The sequence below is a fragment of the Mauremys reevesii genome, linkage group 2, assembly GCF_016161935.1.
Source record: "Mauremys reevesii isolate NIE-2019 linkage group 2, ASM1616193v1, whole genome shotgun sequence".
NCBI classification, from domain to species: domain Eukaryota; kingdom Metazoa; phylum Chordata; order Testudines; family Geoemydidae; genus Mauremys; species Mauremys reevesii.
In genome coordinates, this window is record NC_052624.1 from 260941788 (window position 1) to 260968142 (window position 26355).

At 38.3% G+C, this 26355-nt stretch overlaps 1 protein-coding gene across 5 annotated transcripts in view; it reads right to left on the bottom strand.

The window, feature by feature from the left end:
* The window catches only part of TRPS1 (transcriptional repressor GATA binding 1), a 326956-nt gene that overhangs the window by 39970 nt on the left and 260631 nt on the right, over positions 1 to 26355 (bottom strand). The window lies entirely within an intron of this gene.

Genomic DNA, 26355 nt, shown 5'->3' on the forward strand with positions numbered 1-26355 from the left:
TTGACAGCCTGCAATCACCCGAGAGAGGCAAATGTTGAGTTTTTAACAACAAATACAGTACATTTACAGTAAGAAGCATTAAAGAAGCACCATTAGTAGTGGTGTAAGTTGTAGGGGAAAAAAGATAAATGAAGTCTGTTCCTGGGAGTAGATTTTCACATTTCCTGGAAGATGCTTTTTCTTGGGGACTTCCTTGAAAGCAAAATCCAGGACTTCCCCTAACAAAATTAGGACTTTGGAAGGAAAGGCAAGTAATATTAATGTTGAAGAGACATCTTAACTTTAAAGAGAGCCTCAGAGTTTTGAGTGCTATGATGGAGGAATTTGGGACATTCAAGGACTAATAGGCTTTTGCCAAATCATTCCAGATGTAGTTAGAAAGAAGGCACTTGGAGATAATTTTGTGGACAAGATTACATAGCTTGTCTTATCCAAATCTGTGAAATCGTAGTCTAATACAGAAGAGCTGGAAGAGACTGAGCCTGTTTTCTAGTAGACAACCCCAAGAGGTCCCACAACAGAATGAAAGACAGATGCTAGGCCAGTTACATTGCCTAATGAACTACTGGAAGGCACTCAGCTACTATGGTGATGAATGTGGTATAAGAACCTATACAGAATAGAAGCAAGCAAGCAAAAGGGACGATATCATTGCATTCACCCTTTGTTTTCAGTGTCCAATCATTCCTGTGTTGGTGAAATCTAAAATGACCAATCTAAAGTGAATAATCTTGAACGGTCATTTTGTCATTAAATACAATTCTCATTTTGAATGGATGCGGATGTAGTGTAGCAGCCATTTTAGGTTTTTTTGGTGGGAAGTATGGAGAGACTAGGAAGCAAAGTGAAGGAACAAGGTGGTAGAGAGATGTGAAGGGGAAACATGCTCACATTCTCATGAACTTCCTGGTAAGACCAGTCAGCAGCAGCTGTAGTAGCAGCAACTGAGCAAATATCATCTTCTTCAGATTCCCCATCAACAGCATATTCCTTTCTGAGGATCAACTATACCATAGCCTCTGGGCTTCAGAAGTGGCCTTCCTCAGTTTGCTTGCTATTATGCAGGTGCTCAAATATTATAGCCTTGAAGCCAAGCATTATGATACTATCAGTAGTGTGTGCAGATAAGATTCTGCATCAGGAACTCAGACAAAACAGACACCTCTGTCTGAGCACTGGTGTGAAAATAACTTCAGCTAAGCTTCCGGACTCTCTAGGGAAAGCTTAACCAACTGGGTATCTTGAAAACATACCATCTGACTCCAATCATGTGATCCACCTCCCCTAATTGGCACTAAATAGAAAGCAAAATTAAGAAATGCACCAACAGTCTCTTCTGTCACCTGCACCGACTTCTTTGGTCCATTGGCTTCTCTCCCTTGTGTTCAACTGACTGCATCTACTTTACAAAACACCTCCTGAGATATGGAGACAGAGCTCCAGAGTTTATTATCATCCAAATGATAGCCCCAGAATAAGAGGAAAGAAAAAGCTGTGTTTGAATAGGAAGAGACATGATACTGCATACCCCCCATATTGGATAAGGCCTAACACACCAGTTTACATCATCTGCTGACTTGAAAGTAAGCCATTAAATATATATGTATTGGTAGAAAAGTAAGAGTGGTAAGAGAAAAAAGTTGGATCGCATAATTATCAATTCATGAGGCACACCGTGACAATTACATTGCATTATAACACCTAAACATGACAGTATTTAAAAGACTCTCAAATGCAAAGACTAGATTGGTTACATCTACCAAAATTACAACAGACTAGAGTACTTTGATATGTCTCTTAATTATTTTCTTCTTCGCAATTCTATTCAAGTTGGATAAAAAGTGGGGGAGACATTTTGCTAAAGAACCCAAAACACAAAGACAAATGATAAACACACCAGACAGGTTGCTGTTTTCAGGTGTTCTTCCAGCCATTTTTCAGTTCTTAAAACTCTGTCAATTAACAATGATTGCTGCCAAACTCTCTCTTTGCAATTCCAAGTCTTTTGAAAACTGACATTTCAATGTGAAAAGAATAAATGCTACTGAAATTATATGAATGCTTCTTTACAAAATCTTTCCGCATTACCATGAAAGCTTATATGACTTTTTTGGGGAAACAAAAGAAAGTTATTTTTAACAGCAGTACTTAAACACCAACACAGAGGCTGTTATTAATTAATCATGTGTGCAAGACCGGGAGGGTATCTGAGTCTCCCGCCACATGGACAGATGTTTAACACAACCTGATCCTTGTGCTCCTTTGTCCACAGGATGCTGGTGACAACAGTCTGAGCCTCTGCAAAGATGGCAGGGAGGGTAAGAAAGTGGAGGAATATTACTCTGCCCTCTGGCTACCTGTATACTTGCAAAGCATAGAGCACCCAAACTTTCCTATCCATTACTTTGAAAATATCCCCCATCCAGGTCATAGAAGTCCTATGTATTGGATCAAACCTACACACTACGTGCTATGGAAGGACAGAATTGGCCCAATGTAAATTAGCTACTATATATACTGCCATGGCAGATAAAATGAGACTAAATTTCTGAAATTTCACCCCACACAAAGACTGGCCTACACAATATCAGTCCAGTATCCACCTTACAAAACTACCACAACCACTTCCTTCTGGCCAGTCTCAAAAGAGACACCAAAGAGGAAATGGACATAGAAAATAAAATACCCTTTCACCACTACAGGTGGTACATCCATAGCTCAGGGTGGAGGCATAATGGTGGAGCAGTGCGGGAAAGCTCAAATCATAGCTATTAATGAAGTACCTGCATTATGGATAAACAGAGAAATTCAGATTCCAGAGTTGTCAAATCCATCACCTTTCAAAAGTGCTAAATTAGCTCATTTTAAAAAAATGTTTCTTTACCAAGATTAATGGTCTTCAATTAAAAAATATTTTAAACAGACAGTTAAAAAAATCATTTCATGAGATTACTCTTTAAGAGGAATACCCCATGATGAAATGTTATATTACATTTTTCCTTTCCTTAAGGAGAGGGATAGATCCATTTAGCATAAATGTCCTATTAGTGATAGTATATGTGCTGTATGTTTTAGATTATATTTCAAGGCTAATATGTTACTGCCCTGGACAAATAAAACTGAAATAAATTATATCCATCTTTCTATAAATTCCATTATAGCTTAATTGTAAGCATTTTTTTCATTTGGCATTTTAAACATCCAAATTGCTTGCATGTGCTCTGTGCCTCCTCCTTCTCCCTGTGCTGCTACAGGCTGGCAATTTGTTATTTTGATAGACTAACAGGGGTAGCAGCTTGCTGTGCTTTATATTTCTTTCCAGTGTGAATCAGTGTATTTACAGTTCACAATTAATAGTACCTACTGTATAACATACAGAGTGCATGTTAGCAGTGGGATCCTGCATGTTTCCTGGGTTCTTTTTGCTCATGTGTATTATAATATATATATATATATATATATATATATATATACTTGGCATATAATAGGCAGCTGGGCTACTATACATTCTGCTATAGTATCAAATTATTTTTTGCTCACATGAGGCAACAAGTTTAACTTTAGTGACATTATTTGTTGTTTTTGGCTCAACAAACTGCTAGTATATTAGGTCAAGTGTTCTGTAACCTGCTTATCAGCAGTTAGCACTAGATAGAGTTTAAGAGAACAACTCAAAAATGGTTTCAATTGATTGCAACAAACTGGCAGGATAATTGCACTCAAGCCATTAGGAATCCAATTGAACCCTGATCGAGTACTTCATTACTCTTGCTCTTTTCACAAGGGCACACCATCCCAAGCAATATTTTATATGTTATAAAAGGTTAGGTTTGAAAAATTAGCATTACAAATGTCACATTTACTTCCAGCTGGAAATGTGCAACAATGTGTGACAATACTGAATAAAATGTTGAAACATGTTTTCCTTTTGTTTTACTTTACTCATTTTTGTAATACAACACTGGTTACTGGAAAATGCCTTACAGCTTTATTCAAAACACATGTTCAAAGATCTGAATGAAAAAAGCTTTGACTCTCTCTGGAACATCTAACCGATATATCATTTGTGTGCTTTAAATTTTTTTCTTACTGTCGGGAACACTTTTATGTCTTTAAGATTTATTTAAACTAGTTTATTATATAACGAAGCTTGTCAGATCATAAGAACAAAGTTAAACAATATGTGCTATATCAAAGTATAACATTTAACATATAGATTTAAGTATACATATCAAGTACAATGCAATCAAGCAAAGTTTAATCTGAAAATGCAAATGGTTCAGATTATTAAAGCCACATCTGTCCTTTGAAGCACAATTTAGACTGTTTATCAAAAAGCTATGTGTAATTATATTATTCCCTTCCACCACACATATTTTAGCCACAGATTTCTTAGCTTGAGAACCTCTGGATTTAACCCCAGAGCCTGAATTTCACAGCCCAAGCCACTAAGAAAAATATGAACACAGAGGTAAAATTAAAAATGTATATAATCATTTCTCACAGGTGCTATTATATTAGGGTAGTAGCATTTATTACATGTACCTAATTCCGATATCAGACTTGCATAAACTCTGAAGTATCAATACATGATTTCCTTTACTTAACATTTTTGTAGCTAGAATTTGCTTCATCAAATTCTACTACTGTGCATAAGCCTATCTAAGGCAATAACATGGTAGGACTTAAAGGTCTCCTCTACTTTGAAAAATACTATCATTTTAAAAGACTTTCCCTGTACTTAAAATGGGAAACACTGGTGAAACCAGTAATGTATCTCTCATCTGCACCGAAACTTTTACAGTGTTACCACAGTACCTGTGCTCAGCAGGTAAAGAGTGCATACCTGAGTTTAAAAAGGGGGGTTTATAATAAATAGAAATTTTTATAATATAATTGATTATCTGTTATTATCTATGTCAATTTTCTGAAAGCACCCATTACAAGATTTTAGGTGTTTTTAGAGTGCTTAAATACACCCAGAATAAAACACAGGGGAACTGTCCAACCAAACTGACCTAGCCAAACTAATACATGTCCCGATAAGTAAAATAAACTCAGGTATGTAGTATAACCCCTTAAAATTCTATGAAAGTGACAACAATCTCTTGTTCTTATCAAATCAAATGTGAATATATGCAAAGAAAAATTCCAATTTTATGTCATAATCAGCACATCGATTTTAGCTCTGAGTCATAAATAAAAATTGCCATCCACGTGGTCCATGAGCCCTGTATTAAAAATATTTAGAAGTTCTTATCAATGGAAATGTGTGTTGCTATGTTAACTATGGACAGCTCTAGCAACAGCGTGTAGGGTAATACTTCTCATCACACTCACAAGAACTATGTGCAACATGCAAGCTTTTGGCCTCATTAAAAAAACCTTCTTCTGCCCAAAGAGAGGGGGCTTTTATGAGTTCCTGGAAGCTAGTGTGTTATATTTAGTTCTTGTGAGCCTAATAAAAAACAACACCCTACACAGTTGACATTCATTAAAGCAGGGTTTTAAAAGTTACAATATTACATTAAATACAGGGAGGAAAAACGTTAACCTCTTTAATTTAGCTGCATTTGGGAAGTCATAGGCTACACATGAAAATGTTTATTTACTCAGTATTCACGAAACATCTCAGCTGCTCAACCATCAGTGCTTATGAAGAGAGGATGAATCTTCAGCCCTCTGATTTTATGGGACATAGGAGCATAGTGCCAGATGGATGACACTTTATAGGTACACATCATATACACATAGGGCCCTCAAATGTGTAACAAAGTGAAAGGTGTTAATTTAATTACGACTTTACGCTGCACATAAAAAAAGGAAGTATGTAGAGATTGCTACTACAACATGCCAACCCAAAATAATCTGGGTACAATGGACTACTGGAGGAATTGAGAAAAAATGTATTTCTGCTTTTCAGAAACATTGCTACCTCTATTGGCAGCAAAAGTGAAGGTTGGAGGAAGAATCAGGATAGCATTAGAAGAGAACAACCTCATCGGAGTGACTGCTGTTTTAAAACGCTTGGATGGTTACATTCAGCCAAGGGAGTAACTTCGAAAGGAATGGCCATTAGCTATCCTTTTGCACAGGCATGGTTGTTTGATGGAGCCTACACACCTTGGGTTGCTTTTTGGTATTATAAACATTCTATAATGTAATTGATGATCTGTTATGATCTATGTCAATTTTCTGAAAGCACCCATTCAAAGACATTAGGTGTTTTTAGAGTGCTTAAATATACCTAGAATAAAATACAAACGAACTGCCCAATCAAATTGATCTAGACCAGAGTGATATATGCCCCAATAAGTAAAATAAAACAGCACAACACACACATTTAATCACCTACAGTCCTCAGCCCCACACCCATATCAAAATTATGGAGAAAAAGGTGAACTTTGCAGCTTGCCTAAAAGATTACCAAATCACTCTGGTGGGTCAGGAGGGTCCCCTAACCCTATCACTTTGAACTGTTCATATCAATCTACATTATAATAAGTAGTCCACATGGGGTGTCAAGGTTCCTCCCCCACTCTGAACTTTAGGGTACAGATGTGGGGACCTGCATGGACACTTCTAAGCTTAATTACTAGCTTAGATCTGGTAACACTGCTACCATCCAGAAATTTCAGTGTCTGGTTCACTTTCTGTCCCCCCAAAACCTTCCCCTCCCTGGGCAGCCTTGAGAGGCTTTTTCACCAAGTTCCTAGTGAACACCGATCCAACCCCTTGGATCTTAACACAAGGAAAAAATCAATCAGGTTCTTAAAAAGAAAGCTTTTAATTAAAGAAAGAAAGGTAAAAATTATCTCTGTAAAATCAGGATGGAAAATACTTTACAGGGTAATCAGATTTATATAGCCCAGAGGAACCCCCTCTAGCCTTAGGTTCAAAGTTACAGCAAACAGAGGTAAAATCCTCTCAGCAAAAAAGGAACATTTACAAGTTGAGAAAACAAAAATAAGACTAACACGCCTTGCCTGGCTATTACTTACAAGTTTGAAACATGAGAGACTGATTCAGAAAGATTTGGAGAGCCTGGATTGATGTCTGGTCCCTCTTAGTCCCAAGAGCGAACAACCCCCAAACAAAGAGCACAAACAAAAGACTTCCCTCCACCAAGATTTGAAAGTATCTTGTCCCCTTATTGGTCCTCTGGTCAGGTGTCAGCCAGGTTTACTGAGCTTCTTAACCCTTTACAGGTAAAAGAGACATTAACCCTTAACTATCTGTGTATGACAGGGGTTAATACATGTTATTCCAGTAGTGGACACATGGATGGCCATATTTGCTAAAATAGACATTGGGATTTAAATCTTGAGATTTACCTCAGAATGTCCTTGGATTCTGTGGAATTAGGTCTCAACCTTAATATCTTTTAACACTTTTTCGGTGCTTTATGTGCTAATTTTTTTAATATGGGGACAACTGGCATTTTAACATCAAACTCAAATCTTCCAAGACCTACATTAAAATTGACCACTAGCAGGCCCCTCTCTCTCCACAAAAGTAAATCACGCTCTCCTTGGATACAACATAGGTCTTGGAAGATTACAGTTTGATGTCATTACTGTATCAGATTATGATGACAAAATGCTTTCTTTGTACCTCTGAGTGATGCTATTGTGTACGTAATTATATTAATCTAGGTCTTGGAAGACTACATTTTGATATTAAAATACAAATTATACCCATGTTACAGAAGTAGTCCTACATAGGAGGGCACAGCTAGTAAATAACAACTCACTGCTCTAAACTTTAAGGGAGCCCTGCGCCTGCAGAAATTGTTAGTCCTTTCCAGGGAGGAATTCCAGCAACTTCAGTTTCCCTAGGGAGATCCACAAAAACCATTCCAAACTTGCTGAAACATAACAACAAATCATCCAATGATGTCATTTTTTCTAATCTTCTGCAATTGATGTATAAATTCCCACTGTGGCTTCTAAATTGATTAGAATTTTTTGTGGGCCTTAGCCGTCCTGGTTAATTGCCAAAGGCCTAATTACTAGGGAAGAGTAAACACAACCAGTGAGTTGAAGTGGCCCAAGTTTCTCACTTGTAGTTGTGTAACAGGCTGCTTGGACTGCAGGATGCTTGGCAGTCTGAGCAAGAACAGAGACTGTTCAAGTTACACAAGTAAAACATCATTAGAGGCTGCTGGGGGGGGGTGCTCAGAGCTCCCTCTGTAAGTTAGCATATAGTTACACTAAAACATCAGCTGCTAGTTACAACCTCCCCTGTTGTACACACAGCCACAATCATATCACTGTTTCCCATCCAAAAAATACCAACGGACTGTGAGAGCACTGGCTGCCCTACTCATCCCAACACTCTCCACCACGGCACGTGATTACCTTCCCTGCAGAACTCTCAATAGGTTCTGGGACCTAAAGGCCCTAAACATTTGTAGGTTAATTTGATTTTTAAATAGAGCAAAATCAAGCTTCCGTCTCCTAGCCCAACAGCTCTGGTACCAGATACAGATGTGGGTGCTTTCCAATCTCAGCTATGCCTGGGCAAATCTGGGGTAATGTCACTTAAGTCCACTGCTCCTCTCTACTGATTGTGAGTCTTGGGTTTTTTTGCCCTTTGAGGGAGAGTTTCCTTTAGACCTTCACAAGGTCTTTAGGATCAGCCTTTTGACTTCCTCTCTCTGTGTACTTTTTTCTCTCTCTCCCATTCTCTGTATATTCTTCTCTGCTGTATTCACCAACTCTCAAAGTACAATCCTGGAGGTCTAGGCAGCCACAGAGATCTTAAAACATGCTAGTACCATTTATTCAAACATCGACTCAGACTTTATTAGAACCATGCCTAGCAGTGATTTAGGAAGCACTGAAATTGCTGTTCTCTCAAATACCGTGGTAACGCGGAGGACATACAATTGTGCTCTGCTTTTTAATCCCATTTCTGTACTGTTACACTCTCGAGTCAGTTTTTTAAACACATTAACATCCTTTTTCTTCATATAGTAGCATACATGTTAACCATTCCTAATGGCCAGTTATTTACTGTCTTTAATGTAATCAATGATTATTTGCATTAAAGTGGTGCCCAGAGTGCCCAATGAGGACTAGAACCCCATTGTTCTGGGCACTGTGCATACACACACTGAAGCTAAAATACTGAATAACAATCTCTGTAAATCTTTTTCTAAATACTGCAGTAGCTCATCCCTAAGGATGATTCATACCATATGAGAGCAAAATATAGTGAGCTTTTTTATTAGTATGAAACTCAAACATCACTCTGGCTTTATTAAAAAGTTCTTTTGTTAACATGGTCTTTGCCAAGGGCCATGTGCTTTAAATGTCCAAGGGGCTAAACAGGCTAAAGGTAGGAAATTTTCTATTGGCAGTAATGATAGTAGCTGTGCAGTATGAAAGAGAAATAGAAGGTATTTAAGCTGCTGGAGAATGGCAGATGACAAATAATAGTAAACATGTAACTTTGCACAAGCGTCTGTGAGATGTTTAGTATTTTCATTTCCTAGAGTGCATTATCTCTTTTTGAATTGTCCCCTCTCTGGATATGGTTGTACTGATTTGAGCAGGGGGTTGGACTAGATGACCTCCTGAGGTCCCTTCCAACCCTGAGATTCTATGATTCTATGATTACACTCATTTTCTCAGTCTTAATTCGCTGGCTGAGTTCTTTCAGCTGACGGAAGCAGAAAACTCAAAAGATTGTACCAAAAATATTTTTGAAATATCAAGAAACATGTTGATAAATAGAATCCCTGACTATGACTGATGATTTTGGGTGTCCAACATGTGTCACACCTTACACAGATCTCATTTTCTTTGGGAGGGGGGTCTACATTTCACAAAAATCTATCCCATATTAAGTGTCTCAGGTTGGGCACTCAAAAATCAGAATCACTAACCATTTTTGAAAATCTTGTCCTTAGGCTTTAAGATTGTATTGGTGTCACATCCTGGTAAAGCAACTGATTTTATTTCCCTTTTCCTTTAACGTCACTAAAAATCTGAGTCTAAAAAGTGAGCACAGAAATCCTTCCTCTCTGATATTAGAGGTTTCTGAACACACCACAGAAGGAAAACCATCTTCACTTAAAACAGTCAGAATGATAATTGACCTTTCACTTATGCTGACCAAATGAATTACACTCAGCTCAGTCACTGATATCTATCACCCTTAATTAGCATATACGCAATAAAAAAGCTCAGTTCAGAAGTGTATTAATTACTATTTTATTACTCTGGTTCCTATTATCCTGACTGTACAGCATCATCCATAAAAAACATGGCATGTTCCAGCACAAAAGGGTAGTATATGTTATGCGTGATTCATGAAAGTTTCATTAATATTTAAGTTCATGTAGTTTAAAAGAGCAGAAGGGAATAAACTGTTTGTTTTTACTTCATGCCCAGAGGATTTGGTTCAATTTTCAGTACAGTACAAGTCATACTGTGCGATAGGGCAGAAAATCTGCCTTGTATATATCCCATCTTTCACATAAAGAGGAGTAAATCTTAAGGAAAACATTTGAATTCAGGCATCTCTAGTCAGAATTATACATACTGCTCTGCAAACCTAATGCACACATGCCAGTGTTTCAGAGCGTTGACTATGATAAGGCGTTGTGCTGTTAGCATTTAAATTAATGACGCTCTATTATTTTAATGATGCTGCAGTTCAAAGAATGCAGAAACCATAAAAGAGTATTTGCCATAACATTTGTTGTAAATTGTCCACTCAGTATGTCCCTCTGTCTCTTACTAAAAGAGTTTACATATTATTTGAGCAGAAAGAGCTTGGAAATGTTACCCACCTGAGTGAAAGGCACTGTTGCTAGCTGAAACTAAACAACAATGAATCATTTCAGTTTTTATTTTAGAAACCTCTTCAGGGCAAAGTGCCTGACTACCACTCAAAGGCAGAATGGGTAAAAGGAGACTTTCTTCTACCAAGAAAACATAATGAAATATTACACCTACAGAGCCATAAGACGATGCTGGAAGTGGCTTCTGAAGAATATAGCTATAGTTAGACTAGGCAGAATTAGATTTTTTTTATAATTTCAACAAGTAATATCTCTGTTTATTTTAAAGCATTTTTTCTATTTGTATTTATTTAAATTTTCACAGCTATGCAAAAATATGGGTTTTATGCATTTTTCAGTATTTATCCATTTAATTTTTCACAGTTGCAGGAATTCAGCCGATACAGGGGGAGTTAGACAATAATTATTTAATTACAGTAGTCGCTGAGAGAGAAAAAATTAAACTTTACAACTGTTAAAACAAAAATCATCACATGTCAAAATATACTATGTAAATATTTTTTAATCAAATTCTAATAAGTTCTCAGGCAGCATTTGTCTTACTTTACCTCTATCTAAATTTCAATTATTATTGATGGAAATATTTTTTCATAACTTTTTGTGTGTACGGTTAAATCAACTTAGATTTGACAAAAATCTAATCCTTCCAAGCCTACTTATACTGTATTTCTCTTGTGTCCATTGCTGGTGCACAAATTAATTTACTGATTTTTATGTTTCATTTGAGTGGATTTTATAACTGAATAAGGAAAAATTCTGCTTTCGGGTCTGCACTGTAGATCTCTTATTCACAATGTGGATCTCTACTGTAACCTCTATCTTCGATTCCCAGAGGAACTCCTGATGACATCAATAGGCATTTTGAGCTATGGCTGAGTGCAGAATATGCAAGACAGATCCACAGTCCAGAGATCAGAGGAGAATATTGCTGTAAGTTTGTGTTCCACAGAGAATAGAGCAAGAAGCTTTGCTGTTTGTCTAATTCACATATTCTTTTCTCCCTAAGGACTCTTCTTTATTTTTATATGTCTGAATAGAAACAGCAGATCTCACTAAATATGCAGGCCCTGATCCTGCAAAGACTTTATGCTCGAGTTTATACAATATAAATAGTTTCATTGGCTTCAGTGGGCTAAAGTTAAGCACATGTGCAAGTCTCTGTAAGGTTGTACACTATATACAACTTTCAAATAACAATCAAAGGCCCCTCAGAGGAATTCCAAAAGCAGAATTGCCCAGTCACTTAAGCAGTAGGCTTCCTGAAGAGAGCATACAGTTTCAGAATACAAGACAAAGGAACAGTCACTCTGAATGCAAAGATACATGGATAGTCATAGAGGTGTGGGCCATCTATACAATGCCATAGAATCATAGACTATCAGGATTGGAAGGGACCTCAGGAGGTCATCTAGTCCAACCCCCTTCTCAAAGCAGGACCAATCCCCAGACAGATTTTTGCCCCAGATTCCTAAGTGGCCCCCTCAACCCTAGGTTTAGGAGGCCAATGCTCAAACCACTGAGCTATCCCTCCCCCCATATTGCATCAATGGATGGGTCAAATCTTTAATATGTTATGAGATAGAGCATTGTAGGCTTACTACAGAGCTGAAAGTTGGTATTACAATCATGGAGATAGCTTTCAGGGAAATACTTTTTTATTTCACGTCAGGCAAATTTATTGTATTTGTACTTGTTCTGCTAGTTAGAAGAGAAAATATAACTTATGTAATGCCTTTCTCTCCACATACAGAACTTAAGTTCTTCCAGATTTTTTTTGAGAAACTTGACTTCTGAAATGAGTTTGTGCTGATTTGATATGCTCCCTGAAAACCCTTTCAAATTTAGATGCCAACGGACCCCCGCAGCACACTCTTTATAGGATACATACAAACAAATAGTCCCAGGGTTAGGCAATCTTATCAGGAAACAAACCTTAAATCAGCTGCATGGTAAATGGGTGGAGTGACAATCAAATTACCAGCAATCTTTTTATTGAATGATTGACATACAGTACAATCTGGATACAGATAGATTGTCTGCTCCACCATATGTGTGCATACCTGTTATACTTTTCACTTTAAATAAGAAAGTTTCAATTATCAAAAATAAAATAAATAAAAACAAGAGGTGTTTTGTGCATTAATAAAAGCCATTTATGCACTTTTTTGCAAAACATTGTTCTTCTTTGCTTACCATCTTAAACTGTTGATTAATGTTATAGACCAGGGATTGGCAACCTTTGGCATGCGGCCCATCAGGAAATCTGCTGGCAGGCCAGGTCGGTTTGTTTACCTGCAGCGTCCACGGGTTCGGCCGATCGCAGCTCCCACTGGCTGCAGTTCGCCGTTCCAGGCCAATAGGGGCTGCGGGAAGTGGCGCAGGCCAAGGGATGTGCTGGCCTCCACTTTCTGTATCACATTGGCTTGGAACGGCGAACCACGGCCAGCGGAAGCTGCAATTGGCTGAACCTGTGGACGCTGCAGGTAAACAAACCGACCTGGCCTGCCAGCAGATTTCCCTGACGGGCCGCATGCCAAAGGTTGCCGATCCCTTTTATAGGGAAACTAGGTTAGTTTCTGATCTTACTGACACTCATGTGAGTAAATATAATCTGGATAACTTTGCTGATCAAAACCGGCCCATTGTTTCCATCAGTTACAACCACAGACTGAAAAACAAAGATTGAAATAAAATTACAACTACGACATGAAAACTATTTGTTGCATTTAGCTGAATGATAATGGTACATCTTTAAAATAATAGTGTTAAAGTCTACTTGAAACATTGACTCACATGTAGGAAAGGTTTCAAAATGTTTGCTGGCAATCTTCTGATTAAACTAGAACCAGTAATTAACACTATAAAATTACAGAAAGAATTCCCCCCTCCTACCCCTGCAGGAAGCAGAGCAATTCACCACTCCTGAAATCTTTCCAATTAATCAACTGACTATTCACTGTACAGCCTGTAGCTGCTGCTTTGCCATAGAGCATTTATTTTACAGAAAAATGCTAACAAACAAGTATTCCTAATTGAGGCTATGTTCAAATACCACACCGTAATTCAGCTTGTGCCCAATTTACGTTAGTTACTGGTTCACATAAACTTCAAGCCTGATCCTGTAAACATTTATCATGGAGAGAAAAGTTTACTACTGGGAGCAGTCCCACTGATTTCAGTTGGACTACTCATGGCAGTAAACTCTTTGCTTGGTAACACTGAAAACATTGGACCCTAAGAATATGACTTGTCTTCCTTTTTCATACCACAATAATTCCCTTGGATATCAGAGGAGCAACAGCAAGGTGAGGAGATATGGAAAAAATCATTGGAGGTAAGAGGTCTTGCATAAGCTTTTACACATATGACATTGAGGGATTTTGTAATGGCTAAAACACTATGCAGGACATGGAAAGGGCACGTTGATATCGTCTGAGGAGAAATCAGGTTTGTTAATAGGCAGTTCAGGATGTGTCAAGGAGACAGAGAGATAAAAGGAAAATGTCTACCAGTCTCCATCCATAATTAATGCCAGGTTCTACAGCATCAGCAGTGGGGTGAAGGCAACTATACTTTAACATACCTATTGAGCTGGCTTCTGTGAAAATGAATCATTCAAGAGAAGGCTGGCTGGGCAGAAATTGGGGAAGAACCTAATGTGCCCATTTGCAAGATGGTTTGAACACTTATGTGTTTGCCTCCATGTCCAGGCTCCAAAAATAGACTCGGTGAGGTGGAGGGGGGGAATCAATGAGAACAGGAGCAGGTCCTATGACAGTCTGTTGGCAGGTTCCTGACAAATTCCACTGGATTGAAAAAGTAACTAAAAACACAGTAAATCTTCAGAGTGGTAGCCTTATTAGTCTGTATCAGCAAAAAGAACAGGAATACTTGTGGCACCTTAGAGACTAACAAATTTATTGAGCATAAGCTTTCGTGGGCTAAAACCCACTTCATCGGATTCATGCAGTGGAAAATACAGTAGGAAGCTATATATGCACAGAGAACATGAAAAAATGGATGTTGCCATACCAACTACAACAAGAGTAATCAATTAAGGTGAGCTATTATCAGCAGGAGAAAAAAATCTTTTGTAGTGATAATCAGGATGGCCCATTTCCAACAGTTGACAAGAAGGTGTGAGTAACAGTAGAGGAAAAAAATTAGCACGGGGAAACAGTTTTTACTTTGTATAATGACCCATCCACTCCCAGTCTTTATTCAAGCCTAATTTAATCGTGTCCTGTTTGTAAATTAATTCCAATTCTGCAGTTTCTCGTTAGAGTCTGTTTTTGAAGTTTTTTGCGGGGAGCAGTTTAAATATCAGTCCTTCTCTTATGAAAACAGCAGGGACAGGAGATGAGCAGTCATTGGATAAAAAGGAAGGTTCTCTCATAGATTAGTAACTGGTTAAAAGATAGGAAACAAAGGGTAGGAATAAATGGTCAGTTTTCACAGTGGAGAGAGGTAAATAGCGGGATCCCCCAGGAATCTGTACTGGCACTAGTGCTGTTCAACATATTCATTCATTTATTCGTGATCTGGAAAAAGGAGGTAAACAGTAAGGTGGCAAAATTTGCAGATGATACAAAATTACTCAAGACAGTTAAGTTCAAAGCAGAGTGCAAAGAGTTACAAAGGGATCTCACAAAACTGGGTGGCTGGGCAACAAAACGTGGATAAATGCAAAGTCATGCACATTGGAAAACATAGTGGCAACTATTAATACAAACTGATGGGGTCTAAATGAGCTGTTACCACTCGAGAAAGATTTTGGAGTCATTGTGGATAGTTCTCTCAAAACATCTGCTCAAAGTGCATGTGACGGGCCACAAGGGCCCCACACTGGCACCACAGGAGTTAACCCTTCCTTCCTGGCAGAGGAAGCCCCGCCCCAGAAGCCCTGCTGGACATGCTCCAACTGGAGATTAGGTATAAAAGCCTGCAAAGCTGCTCAGTCTGGGCTGACCATCGGAGGAGAAGGATGCACACAGCCAGCTCCTGAGGAGGGACAGCCGTTGCTCCAGGAGCCAGTCTAGCCAGCGCGCAGCCTGAGTCCCAGATGGAGGACCCGACAGAAGGGAGCGGACTGGAGGACCCCGCCCCCCGGAACGGAGAATACGACGTGGAGGGTAGGAATTGACCCAGGGGAACTTTAGGGACAAGCCACGTTAAAGCAGCACTGATGCTCAGCGTGTTGCGGGTGGATCCCTGCCGAGCCAAAGGCGAGGGGAACCCAACCACTAGGTGAACCCTGGGTCAGGACCTGGTGGAGAGGGCGGGCCTAGGTCCCACATCTCCTCCGATCATTAGGCAACACTTCCCCACCTTAGAGGAGGAAAGATAGACTCTGGCTGGTGGGCCATGCTCCCCTGACTCTCTGGGCGAGTTATATGGACTCTGGCTGGCGGGCCATGCTGCCCTGACTCTCGGGGCGAGTTATATGGACTCTGGCTGGTGGGCCATGCTGCCCTGACTCTCGGGGCGAATTATATGGACTCTGGCCGGCAGGCCATGCTGCCCTGACACTCGGGGCGAGTTATATGGACTCTGGCCGGCGGGCCACGCTGCCCTGACACTCGGGGCGAGTTATATGGACTCTGGCCAGCGGGCCACGCTGCCCTGACACTCGGGGCGAGTTATATGGACTCTGGCCGGCGGGCCACGCTGCCCTGACACTCGGGGCGAGTTATATGGACTCTGGCCAGCGGGCCATGCTGCCCTGACGCTCGGGGCGAGTTATATGGACTCTGGCTGGTGGGCCATGCTGCCCTGACACTCGGGGTGAGCATGTGGGAACCGGCCGTTAGGCCCTCATTTGGACGCCCTTAAAGAGGGCAGACATGGGAACTTGAGAGGTGAGGCTCTGGAACCCCACCCTCCACTGCCACGACGGGGTGCTGCGATTCCAGACCAATCACAGTGCAGCAGCAATAAAAAAAGCTAACTTTTTTTATCTTTAGGAAAGGGATAGATAATAAGCCAGTAAATATAATGCCACTATATATAGCCCTGATACTCCCACACCTTGAACACTATGTGCAGTTCCAATTGTCCCATCTCAAAAAAGATATATTATAATTGGAAAAGGTACAAAGAAGGGCAACAAAAATGATCAGGGTATGGAACAGCTTCCATATGAGGAGAGATATAAAAGATTAGGATTTTTGGAAAAGAGACAATGTGGAGGGGTATGATAGAGGTCTATCAAATCATGAATGATGTGGAGAAAGTGAGAAAGGAAGTGTTCTATTCCCCTTTACATAACACAAGAACCAGAGGTCACCAGATGAAATTAATAGGCAGCAAGTCTAAAACAAACCAAAGGAAGTACTTTTTCACACAAGGCACAGTCAACCTGTTGAACTCATTGACAAGGAATGTTGTGAAGGCCAAAAAAAATATAACTGAGTTAAAACAGAGAATTAGTTAAGTTCATGAAGGATAGGCCCATCAATGGCTATTAGCCAAGATGGTTAGGGATGCAACCTCATGCTCTGGGTCTCCCTAAGCCTTGGACTGCCAGATCCTAGGATTGGGAGACAGGATGAATCACTCAATAATTGCCCTGTTATGTTCATTCCCTCTGAAGCATTTGGCATTGGCCACTGACGGAAGTCAGGATACTGGGGTAGATGGACCATTGGTTTGATCCACTGCAGACATTCTTATGTTCTTATGATGGGAAGAGTGTTAAAATATACAGATAATTTGTGGCTCTTCCCACATACAGCTCGTGAAGCAACACTACCATCGGAATCAAAACTCTCTGATAAAGAAAGAATACTTAAAAACAAACAAAAAACATCAGCAGTAGTAAGGAAACGTTTAATTGGAAAATAAGAAGGCAGATGGCTGGCTTTTGTAAAACGTGTTATTTTGTACACAGCTTGCACACCATTAAACATTTACGCATTTATTGTCGGTATACTACAGATGGCAGAAATCCCCCCCCCCCACACACACACACAATTCTGCTTAGTGTGGAATATATTGAACACCTCTTCTTCCTGAGAGTGAATTGTAGAACAATTTTTTATTACATCTCTGAAAAGCCTCTGTTCTGAGAATGTTGGAAGAACTGGACTGGAAGATGCCAAAGGTTGAAGCAAGTAATGGACTTAAAAAGACAATTTCTGGCAATTTATAGAAAACATTTCACTTAGGAGACTTGCAAGCCTATATGTCAAATTCCTGTTTTTATTCTTCCCTTGTTTTTTTTCTCTTGCAGGGGAAACAATGAAAGAGAGAACCAATGCCCACACATTGTATTCACAGCAGGATACACTCACATGAAAGTCATCTTGAAGATGATTGCTGGTCAGTGCTCCAGAGGAAGGGGAGCCTTTCCCACTTCTATGATCTTTGCCAACATTCCCAGGAGGAAAATTCCTTCACAACCCCAGATCTAGAGATCAGTCCGTCCCAGTGTGTATGAATGAAAATTACTACAAGCAAGCGTTCAATGTAATTTGTAATCTGAATTAATGATTTCAGTCATGAATTATCCACTGATTGTTCTATTTTCCTGAATCCCATTAAAGTGGGCTTTTGCCAGTGACTGTTGGGGCAAAGAACTCCTCTGTTGATGGTAGTGAGGAAAACTCTGAAGAGTCCTCTGTAGTTCCACTTTAAGTCAATTTCACCCCACAACTGGTTGCTGTTGAGATGACTGATGTTACAAACAGATTATGGTTTCGGGAGGGGAATAAGTTAGAAGACAAGATACGTTGATTACAAATACTGATACATCAGACATATGATTTATACTGAAAACGTTGGGAGTTGTATGTTTTGCGTTAGGTGATGCACACTAGCAACGACACCTATCGATTCTGTAAATTGTGAACTAACTTCTGCACATCACATTCACCAGGGCCTTTATTTGGGAGGGCAGAGAAAGGACCTAGTCTTTTCAATAGACTATCTGTACTCCTCCCCTTTTTTTTAATCTCATCTCATCAGCCCATTTTTCTATCTTCTCCTGCAGTTCATGAAAACTGGATCAAACTGAGAAGCAGGTAGTTTGTGTGTGTGTATATATATATATATATATCATGGGGACCTGACAATAGCAGTTATTTTACTCTTTCATACATCACTACTTTTTTTTTAACCATTTATCAGCAAGTTTCCATAATGGAGGCCTTTTTCGAGATTACTTTCTGTAAAGTCTCCCACTTGAATATGATCAAAAGCTTTTGAAGTCTCAATCTAGCCTAAATAATATAACTGTAGCTGCCACACTAGATAAATGTACAATTTCATCCCACGCTAACAATCACATCCAGCAACGCAGCTAAATACATTTTCACTTCCATCATGAAGCCATGTTAGTTGAAAGAATACACAGTTTTGGTTATAACTATGTCACTATGTAAATTATAAGACATAGTTTACACAAACAGATAAAAATACCAAATACCATGATCCTCCCCATCTGCACTAAAATAAAGCACATTGACAAAGGATCCCTTTTACTTGCTTTTGGAAATACTTTTTGGAGTTAACTTGCTTTAGAACTGGCTTTTACAGAATGCACTACATACAATAAGTAACAGTGGCCTATTCAAAAAATAATCTGTTCCCAGCTTAGACATGGATGCAGCTTGTGATTTTAAGAATGTACTGATTTTATGAAAGCCTCTTCAAAAGATTGACTGCCATTTCTGAGAGTGAAAAATAGCTGCTAGGTCAGATTCTCAGTTGGTGTAAATTAGTGTAGCTTTACTGACTTCAGTTTATACTTCAGTCAAAGATCTGGCTTGTAGTGTAGCTGAGGAAACAGATTCCTAAACAGTAAAACTTTCTGACTCCTTTAGGGCTGGGGCTAAAAACTCCATAACTCACTCATTATGTTAAATGACATCCATGTCTTCAATGTTTTGTGGCACTCATTTCATGAAACTTCATTTGGTTTTCCATTCATTCTCCTTACCCTTCGTTCGTCCCTCTCTCCTGAACAGCAAACTTCACAAAATCAAAAATACATAGTGTTCTAGACTGTTATGTTTCCATCCCTTAGCAGGAAACCATACTGCCCGCAGGGCATCAAAAAGCAGTTGGCACTTAAATGGGAACTGGATTCATTCTGAAATTTTGACAATTGCATCCACTGTTACAGTGGCTCATTTTCTGGTCCCCACAAATCAACAGGGTAGCCACTCGGGAACAAAGACTACTCTATCTGAAGCAAACTCTGTTTGGCTTTGGCCTTGCTGAGGTTTCTTGATTAACATGATAGGTGTGCTAGGTGCAGAGCCAAGATCAGAGATCTTCTACAAGCCTTTGTAGTATGGAAGGTTGGATTTTTTTCAGATGAAAGGAGACTTGCTGCTTTTAGAACTGCTTTCAGAAACACAGTGGAACCCTGTTAAGATGAGCCCCATACAGAGACTCATTCCCTGTGCGTTCTGTTTTCTGGATTTGTTTCTTTCCAGCACCTATCGTAAAAGCTCAAACCCTACTAATCTGTGCAGCCACAGTCTAAGATGATTTTAATGTTCAGCACATTAAAATCAAGTCTTCTCATCTTCCTGGCTAATTAGAAATTCAGAAAGGACATTCCAGGACTGAAGCCATCTGAGTGAAAGTTACTGAATTCATAAATACAGTTTGCATTTCAATATGTTTCTTTCTTCCGTATCAGACAGAGTGGGATAAAACTGCATGACTTAATAAGTATGTATGTAGCTAGTATCAGGGGATAGCTGTGTCAGTCTGTATCCACAAAACCAACAAGGAGTCCACTGGCACCTGGAAGACTAACCAATTTATTTGGGCATAAGCTTATCTGAAGAAGTGGGTTTTTTACCCACGACAGCTTATGCCCTTGTTTATGTATGTAGCTATGTTGGTCACAGGATATTAGAGAGACAAAGAGGATAAGGTAATATCTTTTATTGGACTAACTTCTGTAGGTGAGAGAGACAAGCTTTCGAGACGCTCTGTGTGGCTGAAAAGTTTGTTTATCTCACCAACAGAAGTTGGCCCAATAAAATACATTACCTCACCCACCTTGCCTCTAAAATAAGCAATTATATTTGTGGCCAATAGGAATTCACTGTGGCACAAATATTACCCTCTTTACTTGAACAAATTTCTCACTGATGTTAAAAGGGGTTTTGTTGCAGTACTGCAAAATTTGACCCTATTAGAAGGTTTTACTATGTAATCCACAAACAATTCTATATTTGTTTGAGGAAAGACAGGAATTGATTCATGAAATAAAATAATTTCTTCATTCCTAGATTAACATAAAAGACAAATACTGAATGTACATACCATCCATGGGAGGAAAAAAAAAGTTTGTTTTTTTTCTATTCCTAGTTGTGAAAAGCTATCAGTTATATCTGACCAATTTACAATAGAGTTCAGGAGATTACATATTCCTGCCTTCTGACCTTCTTTTACTCTGAGACTTTTTATAATAGGCAAGATAAAAATCAATTTTTCAAACAAAATCAGATTTTTATTTAAACTAAATTCATTTTTCTTTAAAAAATAAACCTATTTAAAATTTGATATTATGACAACATGGCTAAGACCTAAACTTATTATAATCTATTAAGATCATTTAAGTAAATACATAAATAGTATGCAGCAATGAGCGCACCTCAAATTGTAATGAGTTAAACAGTAATTACATACAGAATTGGGGAAAACATCTTTAAACTTTTGAGGTCAACTCAAGTTTTATTAATATCTTATAATGTCATGTACAGCATTAAGTATCTATATTATATTCAGTCTTCATAGTGGAGAGAAACACTGGTATTTACCTTTTCCCAAATGCCAGTACTTTCAGTTTCTATTGTGCAGAAAACCTTTTACCTTAATTGCTTTTGGTTTCAGTTTAGCAACAAGATTCAGAGACAATATTTTCTTCATTTAGACAAGCTCATTCAAAGTTGAAAAACCGACTTGAAGTTGAAAAACAGGAAAACTTGTCTACCTCTTCTAATTAGTTAATAATAACTAGGATGAGATATGTTAATTCTAAAAGCTTGAAGGACATGGGGCCAGATTTTTCAAGGCCAGTTAGGCACCTGTTGGTGTCAATGGGAGTTCGATACCTAATCTATTTAGGCAATTTTGATAATCCCACTAGGCCTCTATCTGCATGTATAGGCACCTGAACACCTTTGAAAATACAGCTCATAAAAACAATCCAGTGAATCACTAACTACAATTGACACTTTCATTGTTTAATAAATCAGCTTTAAATTAAAAACATATTTTGATAAAGTTACATTTCCTCCTTTATATATACAGCACATTTAAGATAGTTTTATGTAATTAATTTAAAAAAATTAAAATGCAGGTTTTGTACATTTTAATTGAATTCTTATATCCATCCAAAATGCAACTTGGCATAAATCTAGAGTAGAAAATGATCATCTAGCATATAAGAAATGTGTCATTCATCATTTTCTAACAACAAAAAAATTGAAAACAAGAATTGGAGTATATGTAAGCGATGTAAATGCTTAAAGAAGAGTGTATTGATATAGTGAATCAGCTTGGTTAGCAAAAAGAAGTACCACATTTAGTGTGAAGACTATATTTGGTTGCAAATCAACATGTTTTAATGGTTTTGCCAACCAATGAGAATTAACCTTTATTTAGGAAAATAACTAAAAAAATATGAATGCAAAACAAATTAAAAATCTATTATTTTAAATCAAAGTCTCCTGCTTGCTGATTAAAATTGGTAATTTAAATCAATTCTCCTTGGTTCATAATCACCTTATACTTTTTAATGAAAAACTCAGTGCCTTTATCATTTAGTAATTCCATAATCCAAATACAAAAATGCCATTTTTCTATGGTAATAAGGGTAAATTAAGTTAATGTAAACATCCTTGGGGCAGTGGAAAATCCTTTTTCATTACAAGACAAAACCAGTGCTTCTCACAGTTTTGAAAAACTACCTTCAGATTTTCATTAGGAAATACAAGCACTCCTCCTGTCTTTTTATCCATTAATTACATTGTTACATCCCTATTTCTACTGGTACAGAACATCATGTTATTGAAATAGAAATGGCTTTAATTTAATGTCATATACAGTATCCATTATTTATTCAACATGCAGATTTCAAAGGAAGATAAGGATTTTTAAGATAAAGACTTGAATTCAATGTAAAAAAAAATAATCATTTTTTCCAGAAAAATATCTCCTTGTATGAGAGAAAGCATTATGTAATACTAAGAATATAACAATATTTAATCTGTCTTCTTGTGAAATCCTGGTTCTGATTACAGACAGATACTCACACTGAACAGTTTTCAATTTCTATGTTATTTTTGGTACGTGGACTATAGATCTTTTGAGGACACACTCAAAGGAACAAACTCAGGCCTGTGGAGATGGCAGATGACTTTCAATCATTGTCTCAGAAGTTGATGACCAGTGTTTTACTAATTAACTCACTTTTATTGGGGGGGGGTGGGGAAGAACTTCAATTTGTGGCTCAATAGGAGGGCTGTTTAGCACAGCATCACAGGGACTGCGACAAGTCAAAAAGCAATTGTGTCTTTCTTCCACAAGGTAAAATAAAGCATTTTGCAAAGTAACGAATTAGATACTTGCTGCATAGTTACTGTGCAGGAAAATGGAGAAGCCAATATAAATACCTGGTGCTTGTGTAGGACACTGCATCCAGTTTCAGAATCTGCTCTTGTGATGTGCTGAACACCTCTGGCAAATTCAAGGGGAGATAATGATGCAAGAGATGCTTAGCATCGTGCAGTTCACAGGGCTACTGTAAAAGGGAGTGCCGATCAAGGTGCTGTGGTTTTCTCCCCAGCCTTTTTTAGAAGTTCTATGGAACGTTTAAATTCCACTTGCATAGTCACCAGAAACTGATACAAGGAATCTCACTCAGTTTATTGTCTCATTTGAAGGATGACACCTCCAAGAGCAAGCCAATCTACAGCAATCCACAACAGAATAGATATGTTCCTATGATACCCATATCTTCACATTCCATTTATTTTGGTGGCTTCTGAGAACATCCCAAAGGACTTTGTGTTCAGCAGGTTACAAATAAGTTCCTTATAAGGTATCGAGGTTCTTGGACCAGTATTAGGAGTGATTAGAGCACCAGACTGGGAGTCAGGTGGTATGGGGTTTAGTTCTAGCTCTGCCATCGATTTGCTCCACGACTTTTACCATATCACTTCAGACTCCATTTATCCATCTGTCTAGTAATGCTGATCCCTGTTGCGAGGCTTAACTAATTAACATAAGACCTGCTTTATGGTCTCATCCTGGATACCTGTAAACATTTGTCTACATCACAAAACCACTTAATAATTTTGCATGATTGGCAGTTCCTGTTTAAGCAAAGGAATAGCAAGATTGTTGCTAGTCAGAACTGAAGTCTACTGCTGAGCTATGTGGATCAGTTCATATAGCATCTGCCCCCTCTGTATTAAGCCATTACTATTAAGCCTGTACAATTGGGACAATTTTTTGTCACTAACAAAATAGCACTGGCTTGCCACTAAATTGTTCATAATTAAAAATCAGTTTATTTTAAGATATTACTGTTATTGCAATGAAATATGTCCAGTCCTATTCCCAATCAAGGCAATGTTAAAATCATTAGCAACTTTAATAGGAGCGGGATTAGGGCCAAAAGACAGAGTTGTATATCTTAAGACATCACGTATGTATTTCTAACTTTTCTCAATATTCTAGTTCATTATAATTCTATATATCCATGTAATATTGGGTCTGTGCAATACCAAGATGTGCAAAATTGGGTTCCTCATTCATACGTAGGCACCTATTCCCATTCACTTTGCTGAGCGCTACCGTGCATTCAGCATTTTTCAAGATCCAGTCACTTAGGTGTCTAAATTTAAACACTCATTTTAAAAAAAAATCTTTTTTCACATTATCTTTATATTTCAGTACAGAATAACCATCAACTTAATCCACAGCCTTACATTTACTACCATCTGTATTTGCACTCAAATAACAAGGGTACACTACAAAGAGAACAAAATTACTTCCACAGCCCATTAAGGAAACTAGAATTAATTCCAATGATCTACACTCAAGCATCTTTAATTAAAAGATCATAAGCATATAAGTGGCTTTGATTTCTTCGTCTAATGTCCTCCTCAATTATTTATTGTATTCACCTTCTCACATCTGTGCACATTTTTCCACTAGAGGAATATAAAATATAGATCCTGTTGCACTTTGGGTATTATCAACTGCTGAACAAATGTTTTTAACCCCTTATTCATCACAAACAAACATCTCTTTGCTACCCCAAAGTCAGGTTACTGTGAATAATAAACACATCACACCATTAAACAGATGGGATAAAACAGACCTACAAAGACAGTTCATCTTTTAAAATCCTCACTAAAATCTACCTACTTGAGGCCTGTGTGTTCATACAGTAATTTTATAAGCAGTTTAAAAAAAGACTCTAACTCAGCTTAGCTTTTCTATGGCTCAGAGCTGCCTTTAAGGATCCATTCAACTTTATGGACGGTCTCTATGTATATGTGCATGTGTGTATTGTGCATGTGTGTGTTCAGCATTCTAAGAATCAGATTCTGCCCTGCTGTTACAAGGATGTCCTTAGTTAGAGAACATAAGAAACTGCCTTCCCTCTTGTGACCTTGTGCAGCATTTGTTCACAATGTACTTCCCATAGCAAAAGGACTGTACCACAAGATACCCCATGAGAGAGAAGAGGCAGCAAGCCCATGACTCTGCCTCTCCTTCACAGTTGCCCGCAGACCTGGCCAACCACACAAATTGACAGTAAGAAACATCCACTAAAGGGGTGCAGCAGTATGCACCCTTTTATGCTACCTAGGGAACTCCAGAGGGGCATGCCAGGCTATGACTTAAAGGCTCAACTGAACCCTGAACTTCAAGTTGCAGAAGTTTTTATTATAACTAATGTAAGATGAAGTTACTCATTGTGTGCATCTCACTTTCTAAATTAAATTGATTTAAAAAACAGCAAACAATTCTATTTTGCAACCCAGTGTCCCATTATTTCTTCTAATCAACAAGCTAGAGATAGTTATGCAGAAAGCCATGTAATACTGCACTTCTGTGTAATTATTTGATTTTCTTCACATGCAATTCTCAAACTTCATATTAAATTTGTAAGAACATATATTTTTGCACACTACAGAGTGATTCATTATTGCTAATTTCCATCCCCAAAGAATATAAAATTATTCTAACCAGTAATCAGTTTCACAGCTCCACAAGTTCTAATCCAGGAGCAAAATATATGCTTTGTCTAGCTCTAAAGATCTCTGAAAACCCTTCCTAAGAAAAGACAGAGTTCTAAAATGTACTAAGCTCCAAGAGCATAAACAGCTCACCACAGTATTTATTATAAACAATCTCCTACTGAAGATGGAAAATCAATATGTATGCACAAACAAAAGAGTTCCATGGAAAATGTTAAACAGACAAGTTAGCCCCTTTTCATTATAGACTGATGGAGGGTTTATTTTATTTAATTGTTTCCCCCTCTTCCTCTTTGGTGTGTA